The 15,348-nt window shown below is 47.2% G+C and overlaps 1 long non-coding RNA gene across 2 annotated transcripts in view; it reads left to right on the top strand.

Moving 5' to 3' along the window:
• Positions 1–11,586, top strand: part of LOC147120704 (uncharacterized) — a 57,108-nt gene extending 45,522 nt beyond the window's left edge. For both annotated transcript variants that reach the window (XR_015078226.1, XR_015078225.1), the window contains one exon: positions 11,382–11,586. This is a non-coding gene — a long non-coding RNA (uncharacterized LOC147120704). The remainder of the gene's footprint in view (positions 1–11,381) is intronic.
• Positions 11,587–15,348: the final 3,762 nt, after the last annotated feature.

Genomic DNA, 15,348 nt, shown 5'->3' with positions numbered 1-15,348 from the left:
CCCCCAGATCCCTTTGTACTACAGTACTTTCCAGTTTCTTGCCATTAAGATAATAACTTGCTCTATGATTTTTCCTGCCAAAGTGCATAACCTCACACTTTCCAGTATTGTATTCCATCTGCCAAATCTCTGCCCACTTACTTAGCCTGTCTATGTCCTTTTGCAGGTTTTTTATGTCCTCCTCACTCACTACTTTCCATCCCATCTTTGTATCATCTGCAAACTTTGATATGTTACACTCGGTCCCCTCCTCCAAATCGTTAATATAGATTGTAAACAGTTGGGGACCCAGCACTGACCCCTGCGGAGCACCACTAGTTACTGGTTGCCAATCTGAGAACGAACCATTTATCCCAACTCTCTGCTTTCTGTTAGAGAGCCAATCCTCCACCCACGCCAGAATATTACCCCCAATCCCGTGATTTTTTATCTTGAGCAATAATCTTTTGTGTGGCACCTTGTCAAATGCCTTTTGGAAGTCTAAATACACTACGTCCACTGGTTCCCCTTTATCCACCCTATATGTTACTTCCTCAAAAAACTCAAGCAAATTTGTCAAACATGACTTCCCCTTCATGAAACCATGCTGAGTTTGTCCTATTAAATTATGTTTATCCAAATGTCCCGTTACTGTCTCCTTAATAATGGACTCTAACATTTTACCAACCACAGATGTTAGGCTAACAGGTCTATAGTTTCCAGCCTTCTGCCTACTACCCTTTTTAAATAAGGGTGTTACATTAGCAGTTTTCCAATCTGCTGGGACCTTTGCTGAGTCCAGTGAGTTTTGGAAAATTATTACCAATGCATCCACAATCCCTACCGTTACTTCCCTCAAGACCCTAGGATGCAAGCCATCAGGTCCAGGGGATTTATCCGCCTTAAGTCCCATTATTTTACCAAGTACCACTTCCTTAGTGATTTTAATCGTATTTAGTTCCTCCCCCCCAGAGAACTGGTTAGCAGACAGGAAGCAAAGAGTTGGAATAAACGGGTCTTTTTCTGAGTGGCAAGCAGTGACTAGTAGGATAGCGCAGGGATCGGTACTAGGATCCCAGCTATTCACAAAATATATATATATAAATGATCTAGACGAGGGAACTAGATGCAATATCTCCAAGTTTGCAGACGACACAAAGCTGGGTGGGCGTGTGTGCTGTGAGGAGGATGCAGAGAAACTCCAGTATGATTTGGACAGGTTGGGTGATTATACTGCATTTGCCTTGCATCTGCCCAATGTGGATAAATGAGAGGTTATCCACTTCGGTGGCAAAAACAGGAAGACAGATTATTATCTGAACGGCAATAGATTGGGAAAAGGGGAATTGCAACAAGACCTGGGTGTCCTTGTGCACCAGTCGCTGAAGGTAAGCATGCAGGTGCAGCAGGCGGTTAAGGCAAATGGTATGTTGGCCTTCATAGCAAGAGGATTTGAGTACAGGAGCAAGGATGTTTTGCTGCAGTTGTACAGGGCCTTGGTGAGACCACACCTTGAGTATTGTGTGCAGTTTTGGTCGCCTTATCTGAGGAAGGATGTTCTTGCCATGGAGGGAGTGCAGCGAAGATTCACCAGACTGATACCTGGGATGGCATGAATGACGTATGAAGAGTGATTGGGTCGATTAGGCTTATATTCGCTAGAGTTTAGAAGAATGAGAGGGGATCTCATTGAAACTTATAAAATTCTAACAGGACTGGACAGACTAGATGCAGGAAGGATGTTCCCGATGGTGGGTGAGTCCAGGACCAGGGGTCACAGTCTAAGGATAAGGGGTAAGCCATTTAGGACAGAGATGAAGAGGAATTTCTTCACCCAGAGAGTGGTGGACCTGTGGAATTCTCTGCCACAGAGGGCGGTGGAGGCCAGTTCATTAAATATATTCAAGAAGGAGTTAGATATATTTCTTGAAGCTAAAGGGATCAAGGGATATGGGGAGAAAGCAGGGACAGGGTACTGAATTTGGATGAACAGTCATGATCTCATTAAATGGCGGAGCAGGCTTGAGGGGCCGAATGGCCTACTCCTGCTCCTATCTTCTATGTGATGGTTCCACAGTCAAATAATCTGCCAACTTTCACTGTTGAGGATTGAACAAAGTAATGGCCATTTGGCTGAAGTACCAGATATCAGCTGATGCCTGTAAAGTTGTACCCTAACATGAACCAAGATTCTTGGATTGCAGGGAGCAAAAATTGGAGGGAAACAAAGCAGAACATCCCAAGGTATAAGTGCACGAATACATAATCTAACCAATCTAAGCACGTTGAAACTTTTTTTTTTTTTTTTTTAATTTGAAAGCTGATCCTGATATATTGTGCAAGTATTTATATCTCCTTTGATCAAACTGGCTTCTTGTCTCAAGGCATCATGACTTGTTCTTATTTGTACCATTACCATTTTCATTAAAAAAAAATTATCAGTATTAGACATGCCACTTTAGATTAGTTTGCCAAGTTTAGATTAGTTTGCCAAGTTTACATTGCAAAGCGATTAGAGAGCAATTAGTACAAACCAAAGTGGTTTTTTTCTCCCTTTCCTTAGCTCGCGAAGTACCTTTTCAGATATTGGGTTTGCATTCCGCGGTTCTTTCTACATAAGTGGTTCTACCCATATACAAAGGAGCACGTCCCTGTTTGTTGGGCACACCACTATTTCTTTGATCACTGCAAGTGCCACCGACTTCTGATTTGAGTCACATCAGAAATAGATGGGCTAAGCAACAAGTTAAACTAAAAATACCCAGAGCTGCTGAGCTAGTGGGACACCAAATTCTAAAGAAACAGAATCACAGAATGTGATCCCCAGAATACAGATAAACATTTTGTAATCCAACGCAATAAAGCAGAATTTGACTTATTCAGTGACTCTAAGACGAATGGCTGTGATCACGATGCTGTACAGACCTTGCCCCGTGGTAGGATGATGCATAACAGTCTAAATATCTTGAAAATGTAAGTAGGGCCTGCTTCTTGTTGGGGAGGGGGGGGGGTAAAGAGATGTTTTCTCAAGCTGAAGCTGGTTAGCCTCAATAGTGACCATTGCGTCCAGAGAAAGAGATCACATCTTTATTTAGCACTATTAGAGTAGCAGACAATGGTTTCTTACTTCGGATTTATTTTAAGCTATTGGTGAGATTTCCCTTCACTCGTCACTCTTGTCTTTTTCATTAGTTATTATGGATCTTCTCCTGTGTCCCAACCTAAAAGCAGGTTTGAGTCATTGGAATCTTTCTTTCTTTCTTTGAACTGTGTACTTTAACATTCTCTTTGTAAAATGCAATTTTTCCCCCACAGTAGAAAAAAGTTAGGTACCACATATCCCTAATCGCTTACTTTCATACAACACGTGTGGGCGTTCTACAAGTAGCACAAGGAAGATCAATAATGCCGTCAACCAACCTGTCCGACACAGGATTACATAGGATATACACAACACAGAAACAGGCCATTTGGCCCAACCAGTCCATGCCAGCGTTTATGCTCCACTCGAGCTTCCTCTGGTCTTTCCTCATCTAAATCTATCAGCGTAGCCCTCTATTCCCTTCTCCCTCATATACTTGTCCAGCCTCCCCTTAAATGCATCGATACTATTCGCTTCAACCACTCCCTGTGGTAGCGAGTTCCACATTCTCACCACTCGCTGGGTAAAGAGGTTTCTACTGAATTCCCTATTTGATTTCTTGGTGATTATCTTATATTGATGGCCTCTAGTTTTTCTCTTCCCCACAAGTGGAAACATTCTCTCCGTATCCACTCTAACAAAACCTTTCAGAATTTTATAGACCTCTATTAGGTCACCCCTCAGCCTTCTCTTTTCAAGAGAAAAAGAGACCCAGCCTGTTCATCCTTCCCCGATAGGTATAACCTCACATTTCTGGCATCATCTTGTAAATCTTTTTTGCACCCTCTCCAGTGCCTCTACATTCATTTTATAATATGGTGACCAGAACTGTACACAGCACTCCAAGTGTGGTCTAACCAAGGTTCGATACAGGTTTAGCATAAACTTCCCTACTTTTCAATTCCATCCCTCTAAAAATAAACCCTAGTGCTTGGTTTGCATTTTTAATGGCCTTGTTAATCTGTGTCATTTCTTTTAGTGATTTGTGTATTTGTACTCAAAGATCCCTTTGCTCTTCTACCCCATTTAGATTCGTATTTTCCAAGTAATAAGTGACCTCTGTATTTTTCTTACCAAAATGTAATAGCTCACATTTATCTGTGCTGAAATTCATTTGCCAATTATAAGCCCCCATTCTGCAAGTTTATTAATGTATTTTTGTAATTTGTTGCCGTCCTCCTCGGTATTAACTATCCCCCCCCCCTCCCCCCTCCCCCCCAATTTGGTGTCATTTGCTAATCAAGAAATTGTGTTTTTGATTCCAAAGTCTAAATCGTTAATATAAATTGTGAACAGTGGTCCCAGCACTGATCCTTGGGGAACACCATTTTTCACCTTCTGCCACTCTGAATAGCTACCCTTTACTCCTGCTCTTTGCTTTCTGTCTTGAAGCCAGCTAGCTATCCATCCTGCTACTTGTCCCCTGACTCCGCATTCTCTGACCTTATTCATTAGTCTATTACGTGATACCTTATTAAAGGCCTTCTATAGTGAAGATACACAGTAGCTGTTCTTAACTGGTTAAAAAAAATATATTGTAGGGATGTCTAGTTCTTATCCAAAGACTGAGGTCCACTCAGGCGCTTAAACAAAATGAGGTTTAATGGAAACTAACAGGTTTAAACAAGTAACTGCAGGAGAACATCGAGTGTAGGTCTATTCAGTTTGGAGGCTCCACGAGGACTGCTGGCTGGTCCTGTGGTTGACGTCATGATATCATCACGTTCTTCCCGCCAGTGGGGGATCACGTGATGTACGGCGTGACGTCATCGCGTTTACCCGCGCTGCTAAAGCAATAACGCTCTATACAAGTAAACAGTACAAATAAAGATACAGACTCAGGCTGTAGCTAACATGTTGTTAAAGGGAATTATATACAAATGGTCTGAGTCCTTTAGTGGCTCCGCCACATGCGCCCCCCAGAATTGTCTTTAACAGCAAAAGTGAGACGGCGAGGAGGCCGGACAAGCCTGTCCGAGCGACTTCTGTAACCCTGAAGTGGAAGCTGATGGCCGGTGGTCGAGCTGTCGGGCGGTTGTGGTGGAGCTGGCACCGCGACTGTGGGTGGTCGGCCCCGTTTTGGCGGTTGAGCGATTTCGACTGGGCTGTCCAGGTCTAAGTGCGCCGGCTTCAGTCGGTCAACCAATATGTAGTCCGGTTTTCCTCCGATATCGACCGAAAAGGTTTTGTCTCCTGGCTCTGACGCGGAAGGGACCAGTGTAAAGAGGCTTGAGCGGGTCCCGGTGAGCGTCGTGGCGGATAAACATGTACTCGGTGCTTTTCAGCTCAGTTGGGACATGGGAGCTCTGTAAGCCATGATGCGACGTAGGCACTGGAGCGAAACATCTGGCCGCTTCCTGGTGGCCGACGAGTTGCTGGGATGCGGACCATGGCTCTGTTGGAGACGGGAGGAAATCCCCTGGAACTCGTAGTGGTTGGCCATATACGAGTTCTGCCGAGGAGGATTGTAAATCTTCTTTGGGCGCCGTACGAAGACCCAAAAGGACCCAGGGAAGTCTGTCCACCCATCCCGCGCCTTGAAGACTGGCCCGCAGAGTGGCTTTGAGGGACCGGTGGAATCGCTCGCACAGGCCGTTTGCCTGTGGATGGTAGGCTGTGGTGCAATGTAGTTTGGTGCCGAGCCTCTGAGCCACAGCGTTCCAGAGCTCAGAGGAAAACTGCGGTCCACGATCGGAAGAGATGTCCACCGGTACGCCGAAACGAGCAACCCAAGAGGAGATGAAAGCTCTGGCCATGTCTGCCGAAGTGGTGGAAACCAAAGTAACTGCCTCTGGCCATCGAGTGGTGCAGTCTACCATTGTGAGGATGTGTGTAAAACCTTGCGAAGGTGGAAGCGGCCCCACGAGAGCCACATTCACGTGGTCGAATCGACGCTCCGGAACAGCGAAGGTGGCCAATGGAGCTTTTACATGATGCTGTACCTTGGCCTTTTGGCAGACCATGCAGGTGTTGGCCCAGTCGCGGACATCCAGGTGCATACCTTTCCAGACGAATTTTGATGACATCAGCCTTTGCGAGGCCCTCATGCCAGGGTGTGACAAACCGTGTATGGTGTCGAACACTCTTCGGTGCCAGGCGACTGGAACTATAGGGCAGGGAACTCCCATGGAGACGTCGCAAAGTAGCGTGGTGCCTGCGGCATGGAACTTGACGTCGGCCGCTTGAAAGCTAGAGGGGGCGGTCCTGTATGCTTGGACCTCCGGGTCCGAGGCTTGATCTGCAGCCATGAGGGCATAGTCAATTCCGAGTTGGACTGCGTCCACAGTTGCACGGGAGAGGCAATCCGCCACCAGGTTGTCTTTGCCGGACACATGCTGAATGTCCGTGGTGAATTCTGAAATGAACGTCAGGTGACGTTGTTGCCGAGCTGATCACGGTTCGGTGGTCTTGGCCATAGCATACGTTAGTGGCTTGTGGTCCACATAAGCCGTGAACGGACGTCCCTCTAGTAAGAACCAGAAATGGCAGATGGCTAGAAAAAGGGCCAGCAACTCTCGGTCGAAAGTGTTGTACTTTTTCGTTTTGCCGTAGTTGACGGCTGAAAAATGCAAGAGGTTGCCACGTCCCATTCACCCACTGTTCCTGCACTGCGCTGATTGCGTAGTCAGACACGTCGGTGGTAAGGGCAATGGTGGCACCTGGAAGCGGGTGCGCCAACATGGTTGCGTTGGCCAGGGCGCCTTTGGTGTCGACGAATGCCCGGTCCATCTCGGCCGTCCAGCTGATTGGATCCTTACCGGACTTGGGCTTGAGGGCCTCGTACAAGGGCTGCATAAGCAGAGCCGCCTTAGGGACGAACCAGTGATAGAAATTTACCATCCCGAGGAATTCCTTCGGGCCTTGACGGTCTGCGGGCGCGGGAAAGCCGTCACCGCCTTGACCTTAGTTTGTAAGGGAACTGCACCGTCTGATGTAATGCGGTGGCCCAAGAAGTCAATCCGCTGCAGGCCGAACTGGCACTTGGCTGGGTTGATAATCAAACTGTGTTGACTGAGGCGTGAAGAGGGTATGCAAATGGCGGAAGTACTCCTCTTTGCTAGGACTGGCGATGAGGATGTCGTCGAGGTAGACGAAGAGGAATTTTAGATCCTGCAGCACGGAGTCCATTAAGCGCTGGAAAGCCTGTGCAGCTTTCTTTAAGCCAAGCGGCATTCACAGAAATTCGAACAGGCTGAATGGGGTGATGCCTGCAGTTTTCGGGACGTCTTGCGGGTGCACGGGGACCTGGTGGTAACCGTGGATGAGGTCGACTTTCGAAAAAAAAGTATTTCCCGCCAAGTGGGCTGAAAAATCTTGGATATGTGGGATCGGGTACCGATCAGGAGTAGTGGTGTCATTCAGGCGTCAGTAGTCGCCGCATGGCCGCCATCCGCTGCCGGGTTTCAGAACAATGTGGAGGGGCGAAGACCAGGGACTATTCGACCGGCAATTAATCCCCAACCGCTCCATCGTGTCGAACTCCGCTTTCGCAGCCGCGAGCTTGCCGGGTTCGAGGCGTCGGGCCCGTGCATAAACCGGGGGGCCGGTGGTGGTGATGTGATGTTCCACACCACGTTTAGTAGCCGAGGAGGAGAAAGTGGGCCTGGTCAGATCTGGGAACTCTGAGGAGCCGAGTGAAGTCGTCTGGAGGTGGGACTGCAAAGAAGACAGTGCGCGGCACGGCGTTACCGTGGTAGCATGGGATGGAGTGGACCATGGCCGCGTTGATCAACCGGCGGTGCCTGACATCGACCAGGAGGCCGTTGGCGACAAAAAATTCGCCCCAAGAATGGCCTGCATGACTTTGGCCGTGATGAATTGCCAGTGGAAACGCTGACCGCCAAAACACACCTGGACCCGCCACCTTCTGAAGGTCCAAACGGCCGCACCATTAACCGCCACGAGGGCGGGGCCATGGCCGCCAGCTAGTATATCGAGATTTGACGCAGGTAGGATGCTACACCGCGCCCCAGTGTCGCAAAGGAAACGTCGACCAGATAGGGAGTCGGTGATGAAAAGAAGCTTCCCTGAGTCTTCGATGGCCATTGCAGCCGCGGGGCGCTCGTTAGATCCGGTCCTCTTTCACCAGGGTGTCTGAAGATGTATTTTTTTTGTGCGCGAAAAGCTGCAGGGAGGGCTGCAGCCTCTTGCTTTCGCGCCAAAACGGGCGTGGTAAAAGCACAACCCTGCTGATTGAGGAGCTGGAGCAGCGTCTGTGGGGGATGGGTGCCTCGTGGCCGCGCAGTGCTGTTGTGTCACCATGAAGATCTTGTCCGCTTCGGCAGCAAGCTCCACGCAGTCTGTGACTTCGGACCTGGCTAGGGCAGCCTGAACTTGCTCCGGGAGTAGGCTGAGGAATAGCTCCCTGAAGAGGAAGCATTCCAGCTCGGACCCGAGGAGTGTGAACATCTGGCTCATGAGCTCGGATGGCTTGGAGTCCCCGAGACCAAGCATAGCGAGCAGCCAGCGGGCGCGCTCCGACTTCGTGAGCTCAAAGACCTGCAGCAACTGCGCCTTTAAGGTGTCATACTTGCGATCAGTAGGCGGACTACCGAGTAGGCTGACGATCCGCGAGGCTGTGGCGCTGTCGAGGGCGGAGACCACGTAATAATAACGGGTCTGATCCGCAACGATGTCCCTGATGGCGAACTGGGCTTCAGCCTGGATGAACCACGCGGCTGGTTGTTGCTCCCAGAACTGCGGTAGCTTCAAGGTAACGGCATTCGTTTCCATCTTGATTTTCTTCTGCGAAAACCATTCGCAAAAGTCAGGGTCACCAATGTAGGAATGTCTGGTTCCTATCCAAAGACTGAGGTCCACTCAGGCGCTTAAACAAAACGAAGTTTAATGGAAACTAACAGGTTTAAACAAGTAACTGCAGGAGAACATCGAGTGTAGGTCTATTTAGTTCGGAGGCTCCACGAGGACTGCTGGCTGGTCCCGTGGTTGACATCATGACGTCATCACGTTCTTCCCGCCAGTGGGGGATCACGTGATTTACGGCGTGACGTCATCGCGTTTACCCGCGCTGTTAAAGCAATCACGCTCTATACAAGTAAACAGTACAAATAAAGATACAGACTCAGGCTGTAGCTAACATGTTGTTAAAGGGAATTATATACAAATGGTCCGAGTCCTTTAGTGGCTCCGCCACAATATCTTCAATGCTTTAACAGCATCGCTCCTTCATCATTGCAGGGTAAACATCCTGGAACTCTCAACCTAATAGCATGGTGGGAATACCTTCACCACACGGACTGCACTGGTTCAAGAAGGCAGCCCACCTCCACCTTCTCGAGGGCAACTAGGATTGGGCAATAAATGCCGGCCTTACAAGCGACGCCCGTGTCCCGAGAATGAAAAGGAAAAGCTAAATGACATCCATAATTATTGAAACAGTTCACGGACATCACTTAAGGGGCCCATCATCAGACTCTCACTTAACGCCTAAATAAGGCACTGCTGTCTGTGTTCCGTACCCAACTAGGAATGACTGACTGACATTTGCTGCAGTGTGAATATAGTGCTCACAGACTCACCCAAAGGTGATTCCGGGCCACTTCCAAAAAAAAACAACAACAAAAAATTACAAAAACTGCCTTTTCCCCCTCCTCCCCTGCCAACATTTAAGACCTGAAATATACGTTTCCTGGTGCCATAAATATGATGCACAGGCATGGTTGGACTGAATTACTAATAAGAAAACACTGGGAAAATGAGAGTTTTTTTGCTCAATTTCTGGAGTATATCTGCTTGTTTATAAAACTGAATAAAACTGGTGAATTTATCAGTGGAGACTGGTAAAAACAGATTTTAATGATTCCTCACTCATTCAGTTCTTGGATGAAAGCAAACAGCTTAAAGATAAAAGGAATGCGCACAATTTTAAGCAGGTAAGCTTCAAGGGGAAGGCTGGGAGCTTTGTGCATTGTCTGGTACCCGATAACCTTCCAATGGTACTATTTGCCTACGTAATGGTCGCTGCACTTGAAAGTAAATTGCCTGGAGCAGTTTGAGACGTGTACTACAGTGCCATTTAAATACGAGTCTTTCTTTTAAAGCTATGCAACACGTTTACGCTGCCCAAGACACAATGGCTGGAATTTTTTGTACCTGGGCGGGTCCAATTGCGGGCGGTTGGCGTGGTGGGTCACGGCCCGGTTGCTGCTTCTATCCCGCTGCAGAAAACGACTTTCCGATAATGGGCCCTATTAAGCCCGCCCTGTGTGTTACCCGGCCCAATTAAATGGTGCGGGTCTGATGACGTCATCTATGACGTGTTTTCAGCCAGTATATTTAAAGGAGCCGTGGCCACATTACATTTGCAGGTTCATCTAGGAGTGTCCAGGCAGCACACTGGAGGTTTTCATTGCTCCAAACAGTTGGAGATGGCTGCACAGAGGCAGAGGACTGCACCCAGGTTCTCCGATGATTCCCTCCATATCCTTGTGGAGGGAGTCAGAGCATGCAAGGAGGTCCTTTTCCCTTCCAATGGGCAGAAGAGACCTCCCCAGGAGACAGAGAGAGCCTGGCTCCAAATTGCAGAGGAGGTCAACAGCAGGGATGTGTTCAGGAGGACCTGGGTGCAGTGCTACAAATGTTTCAATTATCTCATTAGATCTGAAAAGGTGAGTACAAAGCCACACTCAACTTCATCCTGCTGTGCCTCTCATCACATCCCCATCACTCTGCCTTCCCAAACCTACTCCTGCACATCATTATTCACACCAACATACTTTGCACTTCCAACCATCCCTATCGATCTACATTATCACATCCCCATCTAACAAACCACCCGTCACACTCACCCTCATCCTAATGCAATACCAATGAACAATGCGCAAGCAGCCCACTTGGCATTGCCACCCCAATCCATCATAGTCTCCTCTAAAGGTGTAACCCATCCATTCCTTACACTCACTCAACCTTCTCTTCCTTCCCTCCTTTCAGAAAACAGCGCACAATAAGCGGGAGAGGGAGAGAACTGGAGGTGGGCCTCCATCATTTGCGACCCTCACAACAGCAGGGGAGGCTGTGTTGGAAGTCTCGGGAGTGGCCGAGTAGCTGGAGGTGGGAGATGGAGTGGGGAACATCTCAGCAACCTGGTGACAGAATTACATATCATACAGCTACATGGCATACATCAGTCACTCATATGGGGAATGATGTAATCAGCCACTGAATGGTCATCGTGTGCATAATGGTATCTGTACCCATTCTTCACATGGTATATCTAACTCATCTCTTTACTCTCCCACAGGTCCATCAAGATACCACCCCCCCACTGTGGTGTATGTAACCTGTTCCACCTTAAGAGAACTTAAGCCTGTTCCACCTTAAGAGATGTACTACTTTCTCTGGCTGCTGTATACGTAATACCGGTGGTGACCACCGGTATATAAGCACTGTGTAGTAATATTGTATTTAGTATAGTCCTGACCTCCAACCAGTAAAGACCTGTTGAACTTTAATCTTGTAGTCTGTGTTAGTAATTACAACTAGAACACACAGACTTAACACCCACTGTCCAGGAGGAAGAACAAGACGACTCCTCAGAGGAGCCTCCAGCCTGAGGGCGCAGCATTACCACACGAGCGCACCCAGCACCAGCGCAGACACACACAGCTCGGTGGGTCCCACGCGAGATAGAATAGTGTTGTCACCGGGTCCGTCACAAGTGAGCAAGAGCAGTTGAAGACAGGGACAGCAGTGGAGACTGCGCTGGAGGGCGCGGGACACTTCCAGCTCTGCTCAGCCGCATGCAGATGCTGACCCTGGGGGGACCATCCAGAAAGGGGGCTATTCTGGAGGTGTAGCAAGAAGTGCAGGAGGCTCCGACAGGTTTTGCGACATGATGTCTGCAAATGTGCAGAGAATGGAGGAGTTCATCTCCAACATGAGCACCACGGTGTCACAGGCAATGGTGACTGTAGGCTTTTCCATAGATAGGATGGCCACCTACATGGAGCAGCTAATGCGCCACTCACAGGAGCATATGCTATCTATGGAGAATAGATGGCTCTGTATGGAACATAGATGGCAGAGGCTCATAGACCTCCTGTCTAGGAGGGATGTCAGCCTAGATGTGGGTCCTCATGGCCCCACTGATGTGCAGCAAGGTGCTCTCCAGCTCCTTGCTAGCAGGGAAGTGCGGGTGGCCCGTGAGTTGACAGAAACAATGTCAATGGTGAGAGGTTCTTTCAATGAGGTGACACTGATGGAGACTTTGCTGGAAACACTTGCAGCCTGCAGAAAGTTAAATCTGTGCTGGCGAGGTAGTCAGCAACAGCTTCTCAGCTTCTGCCCGAGGAAAGTGATCAGCTGTGAGGTCAGAGCTTTAATAGTACATTTAATCAACTGGAGCAATGGCCACTCAACTCCCGCCTCAGGTTGATGGATGTGGTTCCCGAGCTGTGTGAATCCCATGGCCATGCAGGGAAATTTGAAATGTGGGGGCTGGGGGAAGAAACTGCTTTTAAGTGTCTGACAACAAGGTTATAATGATTTGAATTAGGTCATCTGCCTCTGCCGGTCGGGTTGCTGCCGCACCTGCAAACGCGCCAGAGGGAAAGCCGCGTGGGGGCGGGTTCCTGACCCCCTCTGATTTTTTTCAAATTTCCCACCCAACCTGCCTCCGATCACGCCCACACCGACCTCAGAAAATTCTGCCCATAGTTCCTGCACACTGGATACCCAGTGCGTCCGTGTTACAGTCCCCGGTAATACCAGGCTCTGTTCTTGCACAGTACTTACCAAAGCAACTTCTGTACCTTCATCAAAGCCAGTTCTCCACCCGAAACAGAAGTGGTGCTGGATGTCACAAATTGTGAAAGCATAATTCCCAATTTTACACAAGTGATGGCAGTCAAGGTTTTAAAAAAAAAGTAAGTGTTAAGATGGGCCATCAGATCCAGTAGTTTAAAATGGGCATTTGAACACCATTAAATTTAAGGTTGCCAACTCTGGTTGGATGAATTCCTGGAGCTTTCATCACATGACCTCTTGCCTCCAGCTGCACGTCCAGTTAAACAAACCATTTTTCCCCAATCTCCAATATTTTTATAACTAATAAGCAAATGTTTAAAGAATATTAAAAAGCACTTTTTTTCCACTGGGTGCTCACAGCAGATTAATCTTTAATCCCTAAGAATCCAGGACAATCCTGGTGGGTTGGCAACCCCAGTTAAACTGTTTGTTCATTCAAATCAAGTTAACTCCATTGACCCTTTCTTAAGGAAGGTGGCATCTTAAATGTGAAATCTATACTGCAACTCTTGGCAAATTTGGAATTTTTCCCAACACTTAACTTGCGCTCAGAGCAAAAAAAGGTGGTTTCCACAAGTAAACTCATAGGAACTGAAACCTGCATCCTTGGGTGTGCCATAACACCTCAGGACATTGCTGCAGGAGTTCCTCAGGGCAGTGTCCTAAGCCCAACCATCTTCAGCTGCATCATCAATAACCATCCCTCCATCATAAGGTCAGAAGTGGGGATGTTCGCTGATGATTGCAGTGTTCAGTGCCATTCGCAACTCCTCAGATAAAGAAGCAGTCCATGCCCACATGCAGCAAGACCTGGGCGACATTCAGGCTTGGACTGATTAAGTGGGAGGTAACATTCGCACCACACAGGTGCCAGCCAATGACCATCTCCAACAAGCGAGCGTCTAACCACCGCCCCTCGACATTCAACAGCATTACCATCACCGAATCCCCCACCATCAATATCCTGGGGGGTCACCATTCACTAGAAACTTAACTGGACCAGCCACATAAATACTGTGGCAACAAGAGCAGGTCAGAGGCTAGGTATTCTGCGGCGAGTATCTCACCTCCTGACTCCCCAAAGCCTTTCCACCATCTACAAAGCACAAGTAAGGAGTGTGATGGAATACTCTCCACTTGCTTGGATGAGTGCAGCTCCAACAACACTCAAGAAGCTCGAAACCATCCATATTGAGGAAAGTTTGCAGTATGTATTCCAGACAAAAGGCTTCAGTGAATAAAGAGTTGGTAAAGAAGTTCTAAAACAAAGGTAGGAAATGTTAGACTCAGTCTTACGTAATCTTTTCACTCCATGCTAATAAGCAAGTGTGCATATATTAACTGTTCGCTCAGGAATTAACGCTCTCAGGTTCTCCTAAACATATGGTCCAGCCATTTGGAAGGTATTGCATTAGTCTGTAAGCTTGTGTACTTAGACACTTACATGAGCTGTAGTCTGCAAATAAAATACTCATCATCAAAGCTAGAGGTCATAAATATAAAATAGTCACCAGTAAGAAATTCAGGAGAAACTTCGTTACCCAAAGAGTGGCAAGAATGAGGAACTTGTTACCACAAGTAGTTGAGGCAAATAGCATGGATACAGTTAAGGGGAAGTTAGATAAGCACATGAGGGAGAAAGGAATAGAAGGATATGCTGATAGGGTTAGATGAAGAGGGGTGGAAGCAGGCTCGTGTGGAGCATAAACATTGGCATAGACCAGTTGGGCTGAATGGCTTGATTCTGTGCTGTAAATTCTATGTAAATTTTGAAAGTAACTACACATTAACTTCACTTCGAACCAAGCTTCTGCACCCTGACTAATCTACAGGACAAATAGCTGGCTAGGTCCCACAGCTAATTTGTCTTTAAGCCTCCATTTTGAAGATGAGCAGGGGAAGCTAGCTTCTATGCTAGCTCTAGTTATTTCAAAATAGAATGTAAAATACACATTTTTTTCCTACTTGATGCACGATAAAAACAAATTTCATTGCAACACGGCCAGCCTGTTAAAATTTGCTTTTCCATTGTTTATTGTCCTTGTACAACTGAAACTACTAAACTTGAATCTCCAGATATCAAGAGTTGGAGGAAAGGAGAAGACCAAATTAATATTTTATTAATATTCTTCTTATTCAGATAGGTTATAGTCAAGATGACTTAACTACATGGAGCTCTTAATCAACAAGACATCAGTGTTGACAGCAATACATTATACTTGAGCTTTAATTTGAAACTTATGGATAATTACATTATAAACAGGGGATTAGTTTATGTTGAAATAAAATCTGCAAATAATTTCAACAATAATTGTACAAAGGTCAAACTTATATTGAGCATTTTCTGCACAAACCTATTTGTAGCAAAAACGTTTCCATCACAATTCTGGTTTAGCATACATTTTGTAAACTTCTGATCCCTTACTTGCCTACTTTCTTTGTATCTGTTCCCAGGTCCTACA

Source organism: Somniosus microcephalus, chromosome 4, assembly GCF_052327205.1.
Source record: "Somniosus microcephalus isolate GS21.2 chromosome 4, FLI_Smic_1.0, whole genome shotgun sequence".
In the NCBI taxonomy this organism is placed as follows: domain Eukaryota; kingdom Metazoa; phylum Chordata; class Chondrichthyes; order Squaliformes; family Somniosidae; genus Somniosus; species Somniosus microcephalus.
The sequence above is the reverse complement of the archived record's forward strand: the minus strand, read 5'-3'. Positions and strand labels throughout refer to the sequence as shown.